A 24,699-nucleotide genomic window follows, 5' to 3' on the forward strand; every position below is an offset into this window, starting at 1 on the left:
GTCTCTGCAATATCCTTTCCTCCAGGAGTGCTAGTTCTACAAGGTTCGCACAAGAGCTTCTGTGAAATTTGGAAGGTAGGAGACGAGGTATTGACAGAATTGAAGCTATGAGGACGAGTCGTGAATCGTGCTTGGGTAGCTCAGATAGCCGGCACGGTAGCTCAGCGCGTTCGGTCAGAGGGTTAGCTGCCCGCTGTAATAAGAAAACTGAGTGAATGGATCAATAATGAACTTCAACGGGCGTCAGCGGGTGTCCACCACGAACAATTGCGACGAACTGTAACGAACAAAATTATATTACAAAAAAAGAAATGGTAGAGCACTTGCCCGCAAAAGGCAAAGGTCCAAAGTTCGAGTCTCGGTCCGGCACAAAGTTTTAATCCACCGAGAAGCTTTATATCAGCGCACACTCCGCTGTAGAATGAAAATCTCGTTCTGGTGTAGAAGGTTTCTGTAGTATTCGCCACATATAATTTTAGTGTTACAATTCAGTCAGAGCAAGCACTCCATTTTGATTTAACGTCAGATGTCAACGACCTCTCCACTCCTTCATCAGGACCACAACTTTCCACCCACCTCTTTCATTACAGACTCGTGATATACTGGAAACACTTCGCATCCACAGCCACGGAATTGAGCACCAATCGGATTAAATTTTTTATACCAGCATCATTATTGATCAATAATTCATTCTCACATTTTCTTTTGGTCATCATTCAACATATTTAGCAACAACAAATATATCGCTTTCCCATTGTCAGTTCCTTATGTAAAATGAACCGTTCTCTTTCAGCTGCTATGTCGTCAGCTATTACAAATACATTTATAATCGCCGACCGTACTATGTTACATACTGCACCTTCTCGATGAACCAGTGGATGACGTTTAGGAAGCCTTTAGGCGGGTTATCTACACGAATAGTACGTGTACGGCTTAACTGAGCGGCATATTCTTAAATGCTGAAAGTAAAGGAACAGATATCTCGTCAATCTTCATCAACTCGGAATGAATACTTTTGGTGGTAACTAAACAAAATGGTTCAAATGGCTCTGAGCACTATGGGACTCAACTGCTGAGGTCATTAGTCCCCTAGAACTTAGAACTAGTTAAACCTAACTAAACTAAGGACATTACACACATCCATGCCCGAGGCAGGATTCGAACCTGCGACCGTAGCGGTCTCGCGGTTCCAGACTGCAGCGCCGGAACCGCGCGGCCACTTCGGCCGGCGGTAACTAAACAGCCTTATAGCAGTACGACTTTGCAGCTTTAAAGAAATACTATATAAATTCAATTTATATCATTTTCATCTCTTTGCCAGGCCAGAAACATTTGTCTCGTACAGAGGAGGAAGTCATGCACTCTGCCTCACTTACGAAACAAGAATAACACAACCTTTCCTCGCAGCCTGTAGAGACGATTACACACGACAGGGATATCACTAACACAGAACTCGCGTGTCATAGGCATAGCTACCACTTAACGGCTGAATTGCTTCTAGAAACTTCCGGAAATATAATGATGTACCAACTGTTGGTTCCGTTGCCTGACTTTCTTTAATGTAAGAATATCCGTAGTATACAAACTACTGTAATAATCGCAGAGCCAGCGATTTGCGTTCACAAATGACACTGTTTTATTTCTGATAATCATTCGTAAACGCTCTCAAAGTCATATTATGGTAGAATGGACCCTGAAAGGCAGAATACTACAACTATGAAAAAAGAGAGCTTCAATCATTGTACGTCAGCTGCGCGTGCAAATGTGCTGACGTAATTACTATTAGCGCGGCAGTTCCATACACATTTAACACTGTTAACCTATTTCTGAGCTTCCACAGAAACCAAACCAGTCTTGCGTATGTTCCCAGAAATAGTAACATGTATCGCTTTTGCTTTTTGAGTGCGACATGAAAATACGGAGTAGTATACAATTCAGTCTCTCTGTCCCCGTAGGTATCAGTCAACATACACTTGCAGGACGTTTTTAGTAACGATTCTGTGGTTTGGACAACGTTTAGAGGACAGCGCCCTATAAGAAATCACTGTCACTCAATATATGACGTTATTGTACTGTAAAAAGTTCACGTCTTATGCCTATTCAGCTATCTGTGAAATTTTCGCTCTCCTGTTGTTTTAAAATGCGAAAACTAAGTATAATTACTCAATCTTGTTCTTCTTCCCGTTGCAGCTTCCAGACGAGGAGGTTCTTTTTCTGTTATAATTGTTAATGAAACAATAACTAAATGCTTAAAACCCATTATCTTTTATTTAAAGTAATCTAATCAGCACAGAGCTCCACTAATAAAAAACATTTATGTACTTTCAATCTGTTAATTGAAAGTGTTCGGTTTGGTGACGCAAGGATTGCGTGCCATAAGCGCGCCACCGTTTAAAAATTTCAACGTACTTCATTCGAGTTAACGAAGTCCTACCATTATTACTATTCTCATGCAAACCTTTCCCTGCGTTGAAACCTGACATACAACTCCATCCTGTGTTACCAAACGTTTCCGCTTTCTAACAACGACTTCTGCGCCTAATGATTCATTTTCATACAGGTAATAGGTATTTAATTAACTGAAAGGACTAGACGAAGCAGCAGAGATTTATTTCAACTCATTAACTGTAAAGCCTATAGCTTCACGATTATATTATTCTCTTTCAGTCGTCAATCTGATGCGACCTTATTTCGTGAATGTTTTTTCTTCTGATTCTAAAACATTTGAAAAATCCACACCAATCGGAATAGCATACAACCCTTGAAGGCAGAATTACAGCGCTTAGAGAGACGAAAACGGATTAGCTGAAATGAAATCAATCATACCATATCCAGTTGTCTGATGTAATAAACGATGAATAGACACTGCCATTATTGGTTCTGCGATTTCAACCTAAATAAAATCGATTTTTTCGGTTATTTGAAAGTAAAATTATTGAGTGATTGATTTATTGATGACAGATTAGGGGGAGGGGACCAAACAGCGAGGTCACGGTCCCACCAGATTAGGGAAGGATGGCGAAGGAAGTCGGCAGTGCCCATTCAAAGGAACTATCCCGGAATTTGCCAGAAGCGATTAAGGGAAATCGCGGAAAACCTAAATCAGGACGGCCGGACGTGGGTTTGAACCGTCGTCCTCCCGAATACGAGTCAAGTGTGCTAACCACTAGGCATAATTTAGTAAATGTATTAAATATACATCATTAACTATTTGTAGAATTCATTAAGTGAGAAATACCACGAACTAATCATGAAAAGTCAATGTAACAGAAAACACACAAGGTATGGATTAAGTGCACGGGTCCATAAAAAAAATACACGGTGCACGGAACACTCTCGTTGATAGGACCAGTAAGCATTCTGACATGAACTGATTGATGCATAATATAAGGACTGATTGCGGAGTAACGTCTCCTTAGGAAGTTGCAAATTTTTGTCTGTATTAAATGGTTCAAATGGCTCTGAGCACTATGGGACTTAACATCTGAGGTCATCAGTCCCCTATAACTTAGAACTACTTAAACTTAACTAACCTAAGCACATCACACACATCCATGCCCGAGGCAGAATTCGAACCTGCGATCGTAGCGGTCGCGCGGTTCCAGACTGAAGCACCTAGAACCGCTCGGCCACATCATCCTGCTTGTCTGAATTAGCTCTGCTGTTGGAAATCGTGTGGCAGTCAACGTAACTTTCTTCTCTGGATTCTCAGACTGGTGAACTCCTACGTTGTAGTCGACTGAAATGTTTGGGGCATGGCGTACGACCTGCCAGTAGATGCACCACTCCTCTAATAAGATCGATGTTGTAATATTAAGTCCACTCTTAATTACAGGGAAAATATGTACAGGACACGCATCGTGCATTGCTTCTAAGATCCAGTCATTCATCCGTTACCCAGATTCTGAGATATCTCTTGCCAGGCGTCTGAGTTAAACTGGACTCACAACCTAAGCTAGACTTTATCATGCATTATGTTCTTCACTCATGTCGCTCTTGCATGTTTTCTAATTTCATATATCCATCCTCCATTATGTCGTCGCTTTGGTCTTTCCCATTCTCTCGAAAGCCAGCAAAGAGCTTCCATGATCTGTCTGACCTCACAACATGTTCCGTCCACCTCCACTTCATTTCCAGTACTGTCATAATAACGCCTTCCACTCCAGCTTTTTTCCTGGTCAGTTGGTTTGTTTTCCTCTCTCTTCTAGTACTTCAAAATGCATTTGATGTATAATTACATATTCAGTCCCAACCATTTTTATGTAGCCTTATGGGATTTCTAGTAAAATTCTTGTGGCGACTTGCTAGTATTACCTACGCATTAGTTTGGTTTTGTACATTATCTTAGGGCTAACCATCGCGAATAACAGAGGCTTTTGTGAGCACGACATATGGAAATTTGCGGCTAAGAGAAAATTTCTTTGAATAAAAGGATTTATGAGAGCCACGAGGGTCATTAAAATTTCACTACATTGAGAATGTGAACCACGGTTGTGGTTACGGATAGCAACGCTTTAATGGGCTCCAATCGAGATCTGCATTATTTAGCGGATTAACGTCGCGCGTAGAACGCAGACTGTAAGCTGTGACACTGGTATCTGTAGATGAAAAGAGCCTGCATCTGTAACTGGTAGTAACGAATTACGTGTAAATGGTTGAGAATATCCCTCACCGATTAATAACAAAAAAATTGATTCGTTCGATCAGAGGGAAAGCTTCACTGATCCCCATGCAACTGCCGCAGCAGATATTACGAGACAAACGACGGACGCCTCGTTCACAGATATCAGATTGATACCCTGTGTATCCATCATTCAGGTAGAGTACATGAAATGTCCACGAAATTAAACGAAGCAAAAACCAGAGCAGACGCAGATGCTAACTGAAGGTTCATTCTCTTGCCGGCATTATTAGCTACACAATAGAAGAGAGAAAGCTGGAAGAGAGGTGGGCAAAATACAGATTTCGAAATAAAAACTGTAGACATAGATACAAATTTAACGTATCGTAACAGAACAGATAGCGAAGTCTAATATCAACAACATCTACATCATTAACAAGTGGAGAGGACGTACGTCAGCACCGTTTCAACTTGCCGCTTCTTTCTATTACATTTGCGGATGGCACACAGGAATAAATATTGCAGTTTCCCTTCCGTAAGGAGGCGATTTCTCTACTTATAACTTTGCGGATATTAGGCAAATTATGCGTTGGAGGAAATAACACGTTTTTTGATTCAAAGTGGGGACGTGTACTCTTGGAATTTATTGAGTCAGGCTTTCCACTGCACATAGTACCTTTTCTGTAAAGTGCTCCTGCTGCCGTCCATCAAGCATTTCTGTGGCACTCTAACTGACTGCACAAACTTACAACAAATTGCACACTTTTACGTTGAATCTTTACTGTCTCCTCCAATACTTCTACATGGTATGGCCTCCAGACGACGAATACCACTCACGAATCGGTCGAACAAGGTTTTTGTATACATCCTCTTTCGTAAGAAAATTACGCTTCCTTAAGTTTCTTCCAAGAAACCTGCGTCTGCCACCTGCCTTTCCCAAGTCAGGGTTTATGTCGTCGCTGCATCCTAAATCGCTTCAGATAGAATTTTCTAAATACTGTGAGGACGGCTGCAGCGTCCAGGGTGTATAAGGTGGACACTCCGTTTCATTCTCTCGGAGGCAGCTGCAGCCTAATGGCGAACATTTAACACTATTCAAAGAGATTTATTTGGTTTTGTCAGCGAGTTTCGTGGTGACAGTTACTCGCACTCCTTTGCAGTGAAATATTTTGTGTTTTCTCTACATCTAATGTGAGGCAACTACTAAATTCATTAAACATATTGCGAAAGCTAATTGCCGTAATTCTGGTAAAATGTTATATTTTAGCCTTTGACACCACCTGTTTGTGAATTGCCTAGATTACGCAATTTCATATTTAGACAACATGGCATCGTAACTGGCATAGCGGCCAGTCGCTTGATTTGCAGGGAGTGGCCAAGGCTCTACTTTGGCCAAACGTCTGTAATGTATTTACCTGGTTTCGAGACAACAGAAATGATAGTAAAACAAAAGTATTTTCTAAAGTAGGTATATTAAGCCATTATTGTATTAACAAATTGGTAGAAAGCTGTGTTCTCTTATTACAGTTGTACGTTCCGACGCCATCAAGCTATTTAATAAAATCACTTAAACAATCATGAGGTTCTATTTTTGAAATGAAAGCTTTATTTCATTATTCTTCGAGAAATATCATGAAAACAATGTTAATTTCAAAAATAAAATCTGCTCACGCAGGACAATGACTTCTCTGAATAAATTTGATGCCGCTGTGGAGCCACGAATACAGAAGAATCATGGGACCGTAAGCTTTGCAACGGGCAGTAGATGCTGTAAGAAATGAAAAGATACCGTTTGTTATAGCAGCCAGACTATTCAGTGTCTCAAGTAACCCACTTAAAAGAACACTTCTTAAAAAATGCAGGTTTCTAGTGAACACGAGACTATTGTTGGGACCTTCAGTACTGTATTCAACGAAGAGCAAGAGGAACAACTCCTTAACCATATATTTGACAGGAAATGAAGATATATCATATCAGTAACTGCTTTAGGCTACTTCACATTTCATTTTACTGAGCGAAATAATCTACCAAACCCATTCAACAAAAAGAGAAAAAGATGGCAAACAAGGATTGGATAACACAGTTTAGGAAAAGACTTAGGAAACCAAGTTCCACTTCATCTGAGCCTTACTTTTTCTGTCTCTAGCCACTTTTCCCTAACTACCGGGAAGAGTTGCCAGCTGGCAGAATCTCTCTTAAGCAAACTTTTTTTTTAAACAGTAGGAGGATCTGAATAACAATACAGCTGTTTTATACTTACAGAATGTATACAGTTTTTACAAATATATTTCATATGCCGGTCTATGATAATATGTCAGAGAATAAACAACATTTTCCTTAGAGTGACCACTTAATCCAGGTTTTCCTCTAGTTGAAGGTTATGACTGACTCCAGAGATTAATACCTGAAATTTGGTCAAATGATATCGGATCTATCCGTCCATATACTTAGATAGGATGCATTTATTTATGTTTGGAGTCAGCTGTCATCCTTTCCATTATACACTGATGGTTTGGAGGTCTCTACAGTTCGTGATGCATTTCCAAAGACGTCACCACTTGAACATAACTGTATCGTCGGTGAATAGCTTTATGTAGAGCTATTGAGTTTACCTCGAGGTCATGTTTATACGCTGCCACAAAAAACCTCAAGCACTCTGTGGAGCAAGAAATTGAATGAAAATTCACGCATTGAAAGGGTGTGTATAAATCTGACACCATTTTGTAATAGCATCAAAGAACTTGGCAGTATGCACCCACTTATCAGTATGACGTTGTACTCCCTCTAACCTAGACGCTTTCACTGGCTCTGCTGGGAAGGGTGTGCATCATAAGGCCGTTGTATCCTCTCCAGAAGCAAGCTGACCTACAACTGTTGTAACTCCTCCTTGATATCCCGGATACTGGCCCTGGGACGGAGTTGCAGTCCAAGCTGGACCTACACATGTTGTATCGGGGCAGACCTCTGGAGCCTCCCGCCGAAGAGAGGACCTCAACATCACGCAGCAAGTCTATACAGACACGTGCCATCTCTGGACGAGCATTCTTCTATTGAGAAAGGACACCACAATACTGTCGCAACACACTAGAACGCAGAATGTGCGTAACATATCGCTGAATCGTTGGGGTTTTCTTAATCACTACCAGCCGTGACCTGAAGTTATACACAGTGGTTCCCCAAAGTATAACGCCAGGAGTAACACCGCTGTTCATCTTCAAGAAACTGGTAGAGTGGGACATCTCCCTGGGTCGCCGCCATACTTGCCGAAGGTAGTGATCGGGAGCAATGTAGAGCGGGGATTCATCGCTGTACACAATGCGACCTCATTCATAAGCAGTTCATGCTTCCCAGTCATGGCACCAATCCAGTTACGGACTATTGTGTTTTGATGTTAACGCCAGCCTACGCGTGGGACTATAGTTCCCTAGTACGGCCGCTCTACGTCTCCGACCAGGGAATATTGCACGGAGTCAGTTACTTGCTCTCGGATGTCAAGATCAAGAGTGAAAGGGTTACCCTGTGCTTGGTGCACAACAAGGCGACTTCCCTTACAGTGGCCAGAAGCGGTCGTTCGGAACCTTGTCGCTGAGTATGCCTGCCCTCACGAACCCATGGCAGTACAACGTGGGGCCACTGTCACATCCGAATGCCCTATAAATCAGCCGCCAAATGGAGATTCACAGTGAGCCACTTCCAAATTCTGTCACGTGCTGATAACGCTGCCTCACAAGCGTACGCAGCAGCTTTGTGTCCTTCGCAGTCATCGCTCAACATCTGATGCTATTCACGCCCTTTACACCCCTTGCTAGGCCCGGTGACAACACTAAACGCGAACACCGCCAATGCTCTCTCGTAGCCTTTCTACCTATCTCAGAGAGTTGCCACTCTAATCGTTTACATACTTGCAGATGGCTTGTGCTTGTCCGAAGTTACATTGACATCCGCGCATTTCTTATGGCTGCTTTACGTTTTTGTCAGACAGTGTATACAATGATTAGCCAAGACATTATGATCATGTACTTAATAGCTTCCTCTTTGGAACGAGTCTCCGAATCAGTGATCCGACAGTTTGTTGACAGGTTTGTGGAGGTATGTGGCATTAGATGTCTATGCACAGATCATGTAATTCACGTAAAAAACGGGCTGCTCATTTGCGTACGTGCTGATGGCGCCCGATAGCTCCCCAGATGGGTTCCATAGGATTTGCATCAGACAAATCTGGTAGCCGAGACATCAGCCTTACTTCACTGTAATGCTCCTCAAACCACTGTAGCACGGTTCTGGCTCCGAGACACGATCAATTATACTGCTGAAATATGATATTCCCGTCGGGGAAATCAAGCATGCAGGTGGTTTGCAGCTTTCAGCTTGTCCTCAGTTACTACAACAGGTCCCATCCAAGCGCAGGAGAATGTCTCCTATAGCCTAATGCTGCTCCCACCAGCCTCACTCCGCGGCACGCTGCACGTCTCGAGCCGCCGTTCATCTTGATGACTGCGTTTGTGGAGACGATCAGCGACCTAATGTAGCAAAAATGTGATTCGTCCGAAGAGCCGACACATTTCCATTGATCGACAGTCGAATTCCGATGGTCCCCTGCCCATTGTAATCGTAATTGATGGTGTAGTTGAGTCAACATGTGAACACGTAGGGTTGGTCTGCCGTGGAGCTCCACGTTCAGCAATGTACCATGAACAGTATGCTCCGAAACATTTGTGCGTGCACCAACATCGTGCTCTTTCGGCAGAGACGCCACAGATCACCATCTATCCTATTTTACAGAGCAGACAAGCCTCCGAACCACATGTTCTGTGAAGAGTCGTGGATTTCCAACCATTTAGCACGTAGTGGTAGTTTCAATGTTCCTCTACCTCTTTCCGTAAATTCTCACGACATTATCACGTGAATATTCGATCAACTTCACCATTTTCGAGATAATGATGACAAAACCAGCAGCTCTGTTTGGATCTAATATAGTTTATTCTTCTTAAAACGTGTTACCTATTTGGTGTCATCTTTGGGACGCTAAGGTCTAGAACGCTGTCGATGTTCTAACTCATCCCAGAGATGATGAGTTTGATTCCAATCGGGACTCTGGGCAGATCAGTCCATTTCAGGAATGTTATTGTTCACAAACAATTGCTGCCTGACAGATGCTGCTTTGTAACAGAATTCATTGTCATAACGTCACAACAGTCGTTGTCTGCGAAAGTTCCTCTACTCTACGCAAACACAATGCTGTAAAATGTGTTAATGTCCCTTCGCATTTAGCACTTCCTTAAGCTCCAAAACGGGACTACATCTTCGCCACGAAAAACACTCCCATATCGTAACATCGTCCGCTCCCGGCAGCTGAGTAGTCAGCGCGACAGAATGTCAATCGTAAGGGCCTGAGTTCGATTCCCGGCTGAGTTGGACTCAGGGACTGGGTGTTGTGTTGTCTTAATCATCATCATTTCATCCCCATCGACGCGCAAGCCGCCGAAGTGGCGTCAAATCGAAAGACTTGCACCCGGCGAATGGTCTACCCGATTGGAGGCCTTATTCACATGACATTTACATTTATTTATCGTAACATCTCCTCCTCCATGGTTAACTTTTGACACAAAATATGATGTAAGGTAACGTTCTCCAGGTATTACCGAAACTCAAACGCTTCCATCGAATTGCCACAAAGTGATTCATCACTCCAAGGCACTCGTTTCCAGTTACCCACTGTCTAGTGATGTAGCTCCTTACAGAGTCTCAAGTATCGTTAGCACTGACTACAGAAACTTGTGACTTGTAAGAAGCTGCTCTACCATTGCACACTCCTCTTTAACTCTCTATGCACATTACTGGACTACTAGTAGCCTTTGTAGCAAGCGAGTGACTTCTTCCGCTTATTTCAAAAAACGGTTCAAATGGCTCTGAGCCCTATGGGACTTAACTGCAGAGGTCATCAGTCCCCTAGAACTTAGAACGACTTAAACCTAACTAACCTAAGGACATCACACACATCCATGCCGAGGCAGGATTCGAACCTGCGACTGAAGCGGTCGCGCGGTTCCAGACTGTAGCGCTTAGAACCGCTCGGCCACACCGGCCGGCCGCTTATTTCACACTACTTTTTACAACTACCCTCCACAGTGCATAACGTTCCCTGTCCATCAGTAAATGAGGTCTGCCTGGTCTTGTTTTAGTTGTCGGTTCTTCCTTCGCGTTTCTGCTTCAATGTCCCAGATTAATTTGTTGTTAAGGTGACATCCAGTGACTAGTCCACGTTCGAAGTCACAGAGCTCTCCTGGCCAAACCGCTCTGTTGCCACTGCTTTTCTACGGACAACCCAACACTCCCCGTCTCCCTTTATACAGTTGGATCAGCCCCTTGTAGCTTCACGTGACTATCTGTGATGCACGCATGTGCTGCTACTCTTCCACGTCTGTAAAATTCATTAAAATTCATTTCTTTCAACTGCGTTTCTCTATGCGTGTCTACTGTAGCGGTACCACCGTTTAAGATAGTAAAAAGTTAGATTCGGTGTAATATTTCTGAGCGCACAAATTACAGCCAGGCGCAGGACTGTTGACAATAAGTTATGCTTACCAATGGTTGCAAAGTAGAATGGAGGCCACTGGGCTGTAGAAGCGCTGAAAAGAGTAGACGCAGCGGTTTGCATGGCGCAAGTTACATGCAGAAGGGGCCCACTGGCGCAACCGAGGTGTTATGAGTACAGGGCTATTACAAATGACTGAAGCGATTTCATAAATTCACTATAGCTCCATTCATTGACATATGGTCACGGCACACTAGAGATACGTAGGAAAACTCATAAAGTTTTGTTCGGATGAAGCCGCACTTAAGGTTTCTGCCGACAGAGCGCTCGAGAGCGCAGTAAGATAAAATGGCGACAGGAGCCGAGAAAGCATATGTCGTGCTTGAAATGCACTCACATCAGTCAGTCATAATAGTGCAACGACACTTCAGGACGAAGTTCAACAAAGATCCACCAACTGCTAACTCCATTCGGCGATGGTATGCACAGTTTAAAGCTTCTGGATGCCTCTGTAAGGGGAAATCAACGGGTCGGCCTGCAGTGAGCGAAGAAACGGTTGAACGCGTGCGGGCAAGTTTCACGCGTAGCCCGCGGAAGTCGACGAATCTAGCAAGCAGGGAGCTAAACGTACCACAGCCGACGGTTTGGAAAATTTTACGGAAAAGGCTAAAGCAGAAGCCTTACCGTTTCGAACTCATTGATGGGGACATGCTGCGCCGAGTGTGGGAGGAACTTGATTATCGGCTTGATCTCTGCTGAATCACTAAAGGGGCACATATCGAACATTTTTGAATGCCTAACAAAACTTTTTGAGTTTTTGTATGTGTGTGCAAAGCATTGTGAAAATATCTCAGATAATAAAGTTATTGTAGAGCTGTGAAATCGCTTCAATCATTTGTAATAACCCTGTACATAACTCGGAGTGGCGCATTAGCAAAACAGACACACACAGCCGCGTATAAATAGGTGCCAGTTTTCTAACGAGGGGATTCAAGTGTGGCAGCTGTCCTGGACGGCGGGACGTGTCACACCACCGGCTACACACAGGAGCTGATGTGGCGCCAGCGTTCCTGTCCACGGCGGGTCGCTGGTTCGGCCCTCTGAGGCCAGATAGCGGCGGGCCACTCGACGGTTCGCTACCGCGGGCAGTCTTGTTGGCTCCCTGCACACGCCGGAGGCATTCCGAGGCGAATGCCGCTGAGTCGGCTGCCGGCGCATCCTGACGTCGTCAAAACACCGCGGCTGTACACAGCCATTACGCCGCAGTAAGTTGCACGGGTCACTGAGGTAGCCCTTTCGCGCCAAGCTGTTTTGCAGGCAGCGAAGTGGTGTCCTCGGCACCGCGGGACCCTGTGGTGTAGACAGAGAGGAACGCAGCACTGTAGCTGGGAATAATAAAACACTTGAAAATCATGGCTGAGTTTTATATGGTGCATCCTGACAGTTTCCATCCACGTCTAACATTCCTCCACTGCATGCTAACATCACATTTGACAGTGACGGCTACGCTACCAAATTAAATTCTGATTACATATGACTCTTTAAATGTGTGACTGCTGATCATTTTGACTGCTTATAGCGTGTTCCGTACGGGTTAGGACGTTCGGCTTTACATGAGACACAAAGATGTAGAATTAAAGCGTGCCTCGTTATGTTGTTGTTGCGGTCTTCAGTCCTGAGACTGGTTTGATGCAGCTGTCCATGCTACTCTATCCTGTGCAAGCTTCTTTATCTCCCAGTACTTACTGCAACCTACATCCTTCTGAATCTGCTTAGTGTATTCATCTCTTGGTCTCCCTATACGGGCCGGCCGTGGTGGCCAAGCGGTTAAAGGCGCTACAGCCTGGAACCGCTCGGCAGCTACGGTCGCAGGTTCGAATCCTGCCTCGGGCATGGATGTGTGTGATGTCTTTAGGTTAGTTAGGTTTAAGTAGTTCTAAGTTCTAGGGAACTGATGACCTTAGAAGTTAAGTCCCATAGTGCTCAGAGCCATTTGAACCATTTTTTTCTCCCTATACGATTTTTACCCTCCACGCTGTCCTCCAATGCTAAATTTCTAATTCCCTGACGCCTCATAACATGTCCTACCAACCGGTCCCTTCTTTTTGCCAAGTTGGGACACAAATTCCTCCCCAATTCTATTCAGTACCTCCTCACTAGTTATCTGATCTACCCATCTAATCTTCAGCATTCTTCTGTAGCACCACATTTCGAAAGCTTCTATTCTCTTCTTGTCCAAACTATTTATCGTCCATGTTTCACTTCCATTCATGGCTACACTCCATACAAATACATTCAGAAACGACTTCCTGACACTTAAATCTATACTCAATGTTAACAAATTTCTCTTCTTCAGAAACGCTTTCCTTGCCATTGGCAGTCCACATTTCATATCCTCTCTACTTCGACCATCATCAGTTATTTTGCTCCCCAAATAGCAAAACTCCTTTACTACTTTAAGTATCTCAGCATCACCCGACTTAATTCGACTACATTCCATCATTCTCGTTTTGATTTTGTTGATGTTCATCTTATATCGTCCTTTCAAGACACTGTCCATTGCGTTCAACTGCTCTTCCAAGTCCTTTGCTGTCTCTGAGAGAATTACAATGTCATCGGCGAACTTCAAAGTTTCCATTTCTTCTCCATGGATTTTAATTCCTACTCCAAATTTTTCTTTTGTTTCCTTTACTGCTTGCTCCATATACAGATTGAATAACACTGGGGATAGGCTACAACCCTGTCTCACTCCCTTCCCAACCACTGCTTCCCTTTCATGCCCCTCGACTCTTATAACTGCCATCTGGTTTCTGTACAAATTGTAAATAGCCTTTCGCTCCCTGTATTTTACGCCTGCCAACTTCAGAATTTGAAAGAGAGTATTTCAGTCAACATTGTCAAAAGCCTTCTCTAAGTCTACAAAAGCTAGAAGCGTCGGTTTGCCTTTCCTCAATCTTTCTTCTAAGATAAGTCGTAAGGTCAGTAGTGCCTCACGTGTTCTAACATTTCTACGTAATCCATACTGATCTTCCCCGAGGCCAGCTTCTACCAGTTTCTCCATTCGTCTGTAAAGAATTCGCGTTAGTATTTTACAGCTGTGACTTATTAAACTGACAGTTCGGTAATTTTCACATCTGTCAACACCTGGTTTCTTTGGGATTGGAATTATTACATTCTTCTTGAAGTCTGAGGGTATTTCGTCTGTCTCATACATCTTGCTCACCAGATGGTAGAGTTTTGTCTGGACTGGCTCTCCCAAGGCTGTCAGTAGTTCTAAATGGAATTTTGTCTACTCCTGTGGCCTTGTTTCGACTCAGGTGTTTCAGTGCTCTGTCAAACTATTCACGCAGTATCGTATCTCCCATTTCATCTTCATCTACATCCTCTTCCATTTCCATAATATTGTCCTCAAGTACATCGCCCTTGTATAGACCCTCTATATACTCCTTCCACCTTTCTGTTTTCACTTCTTTGCTTAGAACTGGGTTTCCATCTGAACTCTTGATATTCATACAAGTCGCTCTCTTTTCTCCAAAGGTCTCTTTAATTTTCCTGTAGGCAGTATCTATCTTGCCCGTAGTGAGATAAGCCTCTACATCCTTACATTCGTCCTCTAGCCATCCCTGCTTAGCCATTTTGCATTTCCTTGTTGTGGTTGGCAGGAGAGCCAACACCGTGTTACTAGAGGAGGCCGAAATGCACGCGTCTTAGCTCACGCAGGCTGGCGTGAGGTCTGGAACAGGACAAGGAAATTAGAATTAGAAAAACGGACGTAGCTGGTGGAATACGTAACTTTAATCCATTAATGATGAACGTCGCTCTTGACGGTACATGATTCACAATATCAATAGTAACTGAATATGGTGCCTTGCTAGGTCGTAGCAAATGACGTAGCTGAAGGCTATGCTAAACTATCGTCTCGGCAAATGAGAGCGTGAACCATCGCTAGCAAAGTCGGCCGTAGACCTGCCGTGTGGCGGCGCTCGGTCTGCAACCACTGATAATGGCGACACGCGGGTCCGACGTATACTAACGGACCGCGGCCGATTTACGGGCTACCACCTTGCAAGTGTGGTGTCTGGCGGTGACACCACATTCCTCCCCCGCAAATCGGCGTACGGTTGTGGCATGAGGCTTCCGCCCGCCGTGGGGAGGACCCCATGTTGACGTATGAGACGAGGTGCGGAGCCTAACAACAGGCGAGGCTGTGCCACCCGCACCCTGCCATTCGGACCGCGGGGAGCTAGGAAACGCCTGAAAACCTGCTCCAGGGTGCACGCCAACATGCGGTGTATGCGCCTGCAAAGAGACAGGAGGGGCCGAAGGGTCGACCTCCGTCGGGCCGGGGCACCCGACGGGCGAAGACGACACATGGTCCGGAGGACACATGTCGGAGGACAACTGGTCCCGGGAAGCGATCGGCGGCGCGTGACCCAGGGAAGCGCCCGGCGGCTGCAGCGAAGCGTCCACTGCGGGCGTCGCCGGAGGGAGAACAGGCGGTGGGGTAAAATGGAAGGCAGCGTCGGTAACACCTGGGGCTGAGGCGAGCCAGTAGATGGGTCCCCAGGGCGCCGACCGGACAGCACCGTCGCTGAAAGCAGACGGCGAGCGGCAGATCCCGTGCGACGACAGAGGCGCAGCTGGTTGAGATGCCGGTGCACCTCACCAGAGGCCCCCAAAACCAGATACATAGCGCGTCCGAGGCAGCGAAGAATGCGCCCCTCGAGCCAACGCCGTTAACCTCGGTAGTGATGGTAGTAGACAACGTCGCCTGGGGCAAAAGCTGGTGTCTGCCGCTGCACAGGAACCTGATGCGGCGGATGTAGCAAAGACATCAAGGTTCTATGAGGGCGACCGTGGAGCAACTTAGACGGCGAGCGACCATCTCGGGGCTGAGAGCGATACGAGGACAAAAAGAACAATAACGAGTCCTCCCGAGAATGCGACTCTTTTAACTTCAACATCTGTGACTTGAAAGTTCTGACCAATCGTTCAGCGGCACCGTTTGACTGCGGTGAAAACGGCGCGGACGTCAGATGTTGAATACCATTGGCCTTGCAGAATGACTGAAATTCTGCGGACATGAATTGTGGGCCATTGTCGGAAACAATAGTCTGTGGAAGACCTTCAATGCAAAAGATAGCGGATAACGCTTGGATGGTGGCAGATGACGTCGTGGAAGACATCCGGACAACAAAAGGAAAATTACTGAATGAATCTACCACAACCAACCATCGAGCATTCTAGAATGGACCAGCAAAATCGATGTGTAAGCGTCGCCAGGGGGAAGTGCCTTTTGGCCATGCAAAGAATTTCCGCGGTCGTGCTGATTGTTGTTCGGCACACACCATGCAAGAAGAGCACATATTCGTAATCGCGGCATCGATTCCGAACCAAGTACAGTGCTGACGAGCAAGTTGTTTCGTTCGCACTATACCCCAGTGTCCATGGTGGAGAAGCTTTAAGACAGAGGACTGTAACGAACATGGTACCACGACCCTGGACTGATCATTAGCAGAACGCAACAGCAAAACACTACGTCATACAAATAGTCCCTCCTGGTGAGCAAAAAATCGGCGAACTAACGGATCCCCGATCCGTGACTCTGACAAGAGCCATTGCGTAGCAACAAAACGCAGAACGGTAGCAAGGATAGGGTCGGCAGCTATGGCTGTAGCTACACGACGAAAATCAATCGGAAACGATTCGACCACGTCATCGGTTTCCGAATCAATGAACATGCACGCAAGTTCGGAGGAATCGAATGCTCTATCCTCAGCAACAGGCAAATGGGACAACGCATCGGCGTTTCCGTGCTTAGCAGTGGACCGATTCAAGACATCGTAGCGGTACTGCGAGAGGAAAATAGACCAGCGAATGAATTTCTGCGCTGTACGTGGAGTTACAGGCTTGTTCGGATCAAAAAGCGATGTCAAAGGTTTGTGGTCTGTGATGATGGTAAAGTGACGACCGTACAAGAAATAATGAAACTTTGTAACACCAAATACGAGAGACAATGCTTCTTTTTCGATCTGTGAATAATTTCTTTGCGCAGACGAGAGCAATTTAGACGCAAAGGCAATAGGGCGATCGTACGATCCATCTTTGTGCGCAAGCACGGCACCGATCCCGAAATCCGATGCATCCACCATCAACAAAAGGGGCTTCTGGGGATCGAATGGCGTAAGGCAAGTATTGGAAAGCAACGCCGATTTCAGCTGGCGAAAGGCGCGTTCGTATTCCGTCGTCCAGACGAACGGAACACCTTTACGGCGTAAGCGATGAAGCGTAGCTGAAATGGAAGAGGCGTGTGGAACATATAGGTGATAATAGTAGATTTTTCCCAGCACACTCTGTAGCTGCTTCAAATTCTGCGGCGAAGGCAAGTCTTGTATGGCACGAAGGTGCTCGGGACTGGGATGTATGCCTTGGGCATTGAGTACATGTCCCAGGTATGGCAAGTCACGAGCAAAAAACACACATTTGTCCTTCCGCAAGCGAAGACCATTTTGTCGCAAGACATGAAATAATGTTCTGAGATTGGCCAAAAGTTCTTCTTCCGTCTTTCCGGAGATCACAATATCATCCAGATAATTTGCTGCAGTAGGGACCGACGCACAAACAGTTTGTAGATATTGCTGAAACAATGCAGGGATGCACACCCGAATGGCAGTCGTTTGAATCGATACAAACCAAGATGCGTGTTAACCACCAAAACGCGGTGGGATTCTTCGTCCACCGGTATTTGCAAGTACGCATCTGCTAGGTCCAACTTCGAAAAATATTTACCTGGGCACAGTTTGTCAAAAAGAGCTTCCGCACGGGGTAAGGGAAAAGTTGCAATCACTAGTTGGGGATTCACTGTTGCCTTGAAGTCCACACAAAGTCTCAATTTTCCGAAAGGTTTTGGCAAAATTACTAAGGGTGACGCCCAGAGAGAAGCCTGCACACGGGCAATTACACCTTGTGATTCCAAATCGTGTAATGTTTTTGCGACCTCAACACGCAATGCGTGGGGAACATTGCGCGCTCTGAAAAATTTCGGTTGCGTGTTTACTTTCAGTTCCAAATGTGCTTTATAGTTCTTAGCGTAACCGAGGCCCGATGCAAAAATGTCTGAAAATTCTTCACATAGACAAGAAACACTGTCTGAAGGCACAGTCTGGTTCAGTGACAGCACCTGATTTACTATAGACAAGTTAAACAACTGAAATAAATCGAAACCAAACAAGTTCACTGCAGAAGAAGAACGAAGGACGTAAAATGACACAAGTTTTGTTTGTCCTTTGTATGTTGCAAGAAGGCGGCACTGTCCTAACACAGGGATATCTTGACCTGAATAACTGGTTAACTTAACATTTGCGGCACGCAATGGAGGTGTGCCCAGCTGTTTGTACGTGTCTTGATTGATCAGTGAAACTGCAGCTCCGGTATCGAGCTGGAAGGGTATCACTTTGCCGTTAATGTCCAACTCTACAAAAAGTTTGTTGTCCTGCTAACGACAAGAGCGACTGTCTCATGCAACGTGAACTGTCACTGGTACATAATCACTTGCGACTTGACGGGATTTCCGGCGATGTCGACGCACACTATTTGTGGGACGAACACAGTCACTGTTAGAGAGAGTGGCACTGAGCGGAGTGGAATGAAATACATGAATTTCCATGGGCAAAGTTTCACGAGCCTGAGTATCCTTGGTTCGAATCCGGCTCAAAGCAAAGGCCCTGGAATGGTTGTGAGTTTCCGATCTGAGCTTTTTCTGGCAAACACTCTGAACATGTTCTTTTTTATTACAGAAAAAGCAAATAGCTTGGCGTGACGGGCAATTCTCACACAAATGTCTAGTAGCGTACTGCGGGCATGATTTTAGCACTGCATTTGCTTGCCGGCGCGGCACACGTGGCTGAGAGCCTGGCGGCAGCGGCGCGACCGGGCGCGAGGACTGTTTACTGTTCCGTGCAGCTCGCCCGGCGGGCCGGTTACCCTGACACACGGGTGGCGAAGTTTCAAATGATTCCTGAGCAAAGTCAAGTGTGTCCTGCCGATCCAATATGCCCATCACTTGTTGAAGGGAGGGATTGACTAGTTCCAAAATCTGTTCCCTTATACGAACAACAGAAACTTTCCGTGCAATTGCATCACGTACCATAGTATCTGAATAAGGGAGTCCACATTGACACTCAAAAGCACAATCCCTTAGTAAGGCCTTGCAAGGTTGCAACCCACTCCCGATTAGTCTGACCTGCCGTACGTTTTGTACGAAAGAAGGTATACCTTTTCGCAACTACATTGACTGATTCTTTGAAATATGCATGAAAAGTTGGTGCAACAGCGTGTTGTGGCTGCGTTAGCAGTGGAGCGGCGGCTGCCGCATCGTTTTGCATTGCACGTTGACCCTGGACGAGCTGTCCAAGGGCATCCAGTAATGCCTGCGTCTGCTGATTCTGTAAGCGATAAAATTCGGACAGTACATCTGGAGATTGTGGCGAAGCCATTACACAAGTAAATCAGGGCAGTTTAGAGAAGAACGTGGTATTGCCTCGTCGCCAATGTTGTGGTTGGTAGGAGAGCCAACACCATGTTACTAGAGGAGGCCGAATTGCACGCGTTTCAGCTCACGCAGGCTGGCGTGAGGTCTGGAACAGGACAAGGAAATTAGAATTTAGAAAAACGGACATAGCTGGTGGAATACGTAACTTTAATCCATTAATGATGAACGTCGCTCTTGACGGTACATGATTCACAATATCAATAGTAACTGAATATGGTGCCTTGCTAGGTCGTAGCAAATGACGTAGCTGAAGGCTATGCTAAACTATCATCTCGGCAAATGAGAGCGTATTTAGTCAGTGAACCATCGCTAGCAAAGTCGGCTGCACAACTGGGGCGAGTGCTAGGAAGTCTCTCTAGACCTGCCGTGTGGCGGCGCTCGGTCTGCAATCAGTGATAGTGGCGACACGTGGGTCCGACGTATACTAACGGACCGCGGCCGATTTAAAGGCTCCCACCTAGCAAGTATGGTGTCTGGCGGTGACACCACAGATCTCATTTTTGAGACGTTTGTATTCCTTTTTGCCTGCTTCATTTACTACATTTTTATATTTTCTCCTTTCATCAATTAAATTCAATATTTCTTCTGTTACCCAAGGATTTCTACTTGCCCTTGTCTTTTTACCTACTTGATCCTCTGCTGCCTTCACTGCTTCATCACTCAGAGCTACCCATTCTTCTTCTAGTGTACTTCTTTCCCCCAGTCCTGTCAATTGTTCCCTTATGCTCTCCCTGAAACTCTGTACAACCTCTAATTCTTTCAGTTTATCTAGGTCCCATCTCCTTAAATTCCCACCTTTTTGCAGTTTATTCAGTTTTAATCTACAGTTCATAACCAATAGATTGTGGTCAGAATCCACAACTGCCCCTGGAAATGTCTTACAATTTAAAACCTGGTTCCTAAATCTCTGTCTTAACATTATATAATCTATCTGATACCTTCTAGTATCTCCAGGTTTCTCCGATGTATATAACCCTCTTTTATGATTCTTGAACCAAGTGTTAGCTATGATTAAGTTATGCCCTGTGCAAAATTCTACCAGACGGCTTCCTCTTTCATTTCTTACCCCCAATCCATATTCACCTACTATGTTTCCTTCTCTCCCTTTTCCTACTACCGAATTCCAGTCACCCATGACTATTAAATTTTCGTCTCCCTTAACTACCTGAATAATTTCTTATATCTCATCACACATTTCATCAGTTTCTTTATCATCTGCAGAGCTAGTTGGCATATAAACTTGTACTACTGTAGTAGGCATGGGCTTTGTGTCTATCTTGGCCACAATAATGTGTTCACTATGCTGTTTGTAGTAGCTTACCCGCACTCCTATTTTTTTATTCATTATTAAACCGACTCCTGCATTACCCCTATTTGATTTTGTATTTATAACCCTGTATTCACCCGACCAAAAGTCTTGTTCCGCCTGCCATCAAACTTCACTAATTCCCAGTATATCTATCTTTAATCTATCCATTTCCCTTTTTAAATTTTCTAACCTACCTGCCCGATTAAGGGATCTGACATTCCACGCTCCAATCCGTAGAACGCCAGTTTTCTTTTTCCTGATAGCGACGTCCTCCTGAGTAGTCCCTGCCCGGAGATCCGAATGGGGGACTATTTTACCTCCAGAACATTTTAACCAAGAGGACGCCATCATCATTTAACCGTACAATAAAGCTGCATGCTCTTTATAAGAACCAGTAAAGCACTAAAAAGGTGTGTTTTAGCCACACCCAAATGCTCCAGCAAACGCATAGTCAAAGGCTGGTAACAGTAACTTGTAATCATCAACTGACCAATTAGTTAATGCAGTCCTCCATTCCTTCTACTTTGCATCGGTCTCTTCACTTCTATGCAACCTACGCGAGCAATGTATTCTGGAAAGTTCATCGCATTTTTTATCGATTGGCAGCCTACACAGTTTTCCACGGTACTCGCTTACCACTGGCCTATCAAATTGACCGGGATGCCTTACTGTGCATACCATCCGATTGCGAGGTTTTTTTATAGACTCGTTACTGATCTACTCTGCAGACTCTCTCTCTAACCCGTGCCATATTAGTCCACCGAATTTCTTACACGTTTCTGTAACACTGTATTTCAAATGCTTCCAGTTTCCAGTCTTGCTGCTACCAATATTTCTTTGTATTCAAGGCTGGCTCCTCACGAGCGACATCATAAAATTCTTCCTCAATCTGCGGGTGATATTTGGTCTTTTATTACGAAAATTTTGTTCCTTCCTTACGTTCATCTTATTCAATATTACTTCCAAGTGTGTGTAAATCTTATCACATTCTCTTCTGCATTGCTAACCATAATTGATGTTATACACGTTTCCGGAACTCAGTCCACTTTGCTTACACTTAACTCAAATTATAAGCCTAATAGACAGTTAATTCCATTTAATGGTTTTTTAGATCAATTTCAGCGGTGTTTCACGTAGTTGTAATGAGCCAGGAGGTTAGAAAATGACGCACACACCGCTGCAAAATGAAAAATTCGTTCCGGAAATACACTCCTGGAAATGGAAAAAAGAACACATTGACACCGGTGTGTCAGACCCACCATACTTGCTCCGGACACTGCGAGAGGGCTGTACAAGCAATGATCACACGCACGGCACGGCGGACACACCAGGAACCGCGGTGTTGGCCGTCGAATGGCGCTAGCTGCGCAGCATTTGTGCACTGCCGCCGTCAGTGTCAGCCAGTTTGCCGTGGCATACGGAGCTCCATCGCAGTCTTTAACACTGGTAGCATGCCGCGACAGCGTGGACGTGAACCGTATGTGCAGTTGACGGACTTTGAGCGAGGGCGTATAGTGGGCATGCGGGAGGCCGGGTGGACGTACCGCCGAATTGCTCAACACGTGGGGCGTGAGGTCTCCACAGTACATCGATGTTGTCGCCAGTGGTCGGCGGAAGGTGCACGTGCCCGTCGACCTGGGACCGGACCGCAGCGACGCACGGATGCACGCCAAGACCGTAGGATCCTACGCAGTGCCGTAGGGGACCGCACCGCCACTTCCCAGCAAATTAGGGACACTGTTGCTCCTGGGGTATCGGCGAGGACCATTCGCAACCGTCTCCACGAAGCTGGGCTACGGTCCCGCACACCGTTAGGCCGTCTTCCGCTCACGCCCCAACATCGTGCAGCCCGCCTCCAGTGGTGTCGCGACAGGCGTGAATGGAGGGACGAATGGAGACGTGTCGTCTTCAGCGATGAGAGTCGCTTCTGCCTTGGTGTGAATGATGGTCGTATGTGTGTTTGGCGCCGTGCAGGTGAGCGCCACAATCAGGACTGCATACGACCGAGGCACACAGGGCCAACACCCGGCATCATGGTGTGGGGAGCGATCTCCTACACTGGCCGTACACCACTGGTGATCGTCGAGGGGACACTGAATAGTGCTAGGTACATCCAAACCGTCATCGAACCCATCGTTCTACCATTCCTAGACCGGCAAGGGAACTTGCTGAACCAACAGGACAATGCACGTCCGCATGTATCCCGTGCCACCCAACGTGCTCTAGAAGGTGAAAGTCAACTACCATGGCCAGCAAGATCTCCGGATCTGTCCCCCATTGAGCATGTTTGGGACTGGATGAAGCGTCGTCTCACGCGGTCTGCACGTCCAGCACGAACGCTGGTCCAACTGAGGCGCCAGGTGGAAATGGCATGGCAAGCCGTTCCACAGGACTACATCCAGCATCTCTACGATCGTCTCCATGGGAGAATAGCAGCCTGCATTGCTGCGAAAGGTGGATATACACTGTACTAGTGCCGACATTGTGCATGCTCTGTTGCCTGTGTCTATGTGCCTGTGGTTCTGTCAGTGTGATCATGTGATGTATCTGACCCCAGGAATGTGTCAATAAAGTTTCCCCTTCCTGGGACAATGAATTCACGGTGTTCTTATTTCAATTTCCAGGAGTGTAGTTCCTTAGAGGCGAATGCAGACTTTCTCGGCGAATTTCATATATGAAGTTTTCATGGGTTGTCAGCCGAGTAGCATCGTCGTCTCGCAGCAACGTTTCGATGGAATGCGTCTCCATCATCTTCAGGCGAAGTGTCGGGATATCGTCTGTGCTCTCTGTTCTGCTCTCATCTTTTACTTTCCCCTCTTTGGGGAAGTGTGAGGGGGAGTATGTAGCCTGTCGGCTTTTACTCCTCTGTGTACGTGTGTGTATGATTTTTTCTGTACTTTTTTGGTGTCTGTGATATGTGATGACTGTTCTGTATGTGTCTGGTATTTGCCTGGGGTTGGCGAGATGTTTGGTGTTACATGGGCAAGGAGTAGGATTTGGGATTTGGTATTGGGCTTTTCTCTTCGACTTAATCGTAGAAGATCGTCATAGGGCGCTTGTGCTTGTCGCGGGACATGTCATACCGACCTAGGGAGTGGATGAGGGCGTTTCCCGATCTGGAAGAATCCTCATAGAAGGCCCTTGCCAGATCTTGGAAACGCTCTCTCAGGAGTGGGATTTCGGCTGCGGCGTGCAGATCGTCTGTGGGGAATCCAAGAGGTAAATGCAGTGCCCTCCTGAGGGCGCAGTTCTGCAGCCTCTGGAGTTTGTCCAGGTGCTGCTTTGCCGCGTATCCCCAGACAGGGCACGCATATTCCATTACTGGCCGGATCAGGGCCTGGTACACATTTACTGCTACTGGGCAGGAAAGGCAGCTGGTTGAGTTCAGGATAGGGTATAGGATGGACATTCTGGCGCCGACCTTCCTGTGGACCTCGTCTATGTGGGGTTTCCACGTAAGACGAGAGTCCAAGGTTACGCCAAGGTACTTGGCGGTTCTGCGCCAGGGGAGTTGGATTCCGTTTAGGTGAAGGTGGAGGGGGGGGGGGGGGCGACGTTGAGTTGGTTCGCGCCTTCCGAGCCTGCGGGTAATCAGCGTAGCCTACGTCTTTTCGGAGTTGATGGTGATGCGCCAGCGACGGGCCCAGCTTTCTGTGTCGCCTAAAACCCTTTGTAGCCTACGA

The sequence above is a fragment of the Schistocerca cancellata genome, chromosome 1 (genome assembly GCF_023864275.1).
Source record: "Schistocerca cancellata isolate TAMUIC-IGC-003103 chromosome 1, iqSchCanc2.1, whole genome shotgun sequence".
In the NCBI taxonomy this organism is placed as follows: domain Eukaryota; kingdom Metazoa; phylum Arthropoda; class Insecta; order Orthoptera; family Acrididae; genus Schistocerca; species Schistocerca cancellata.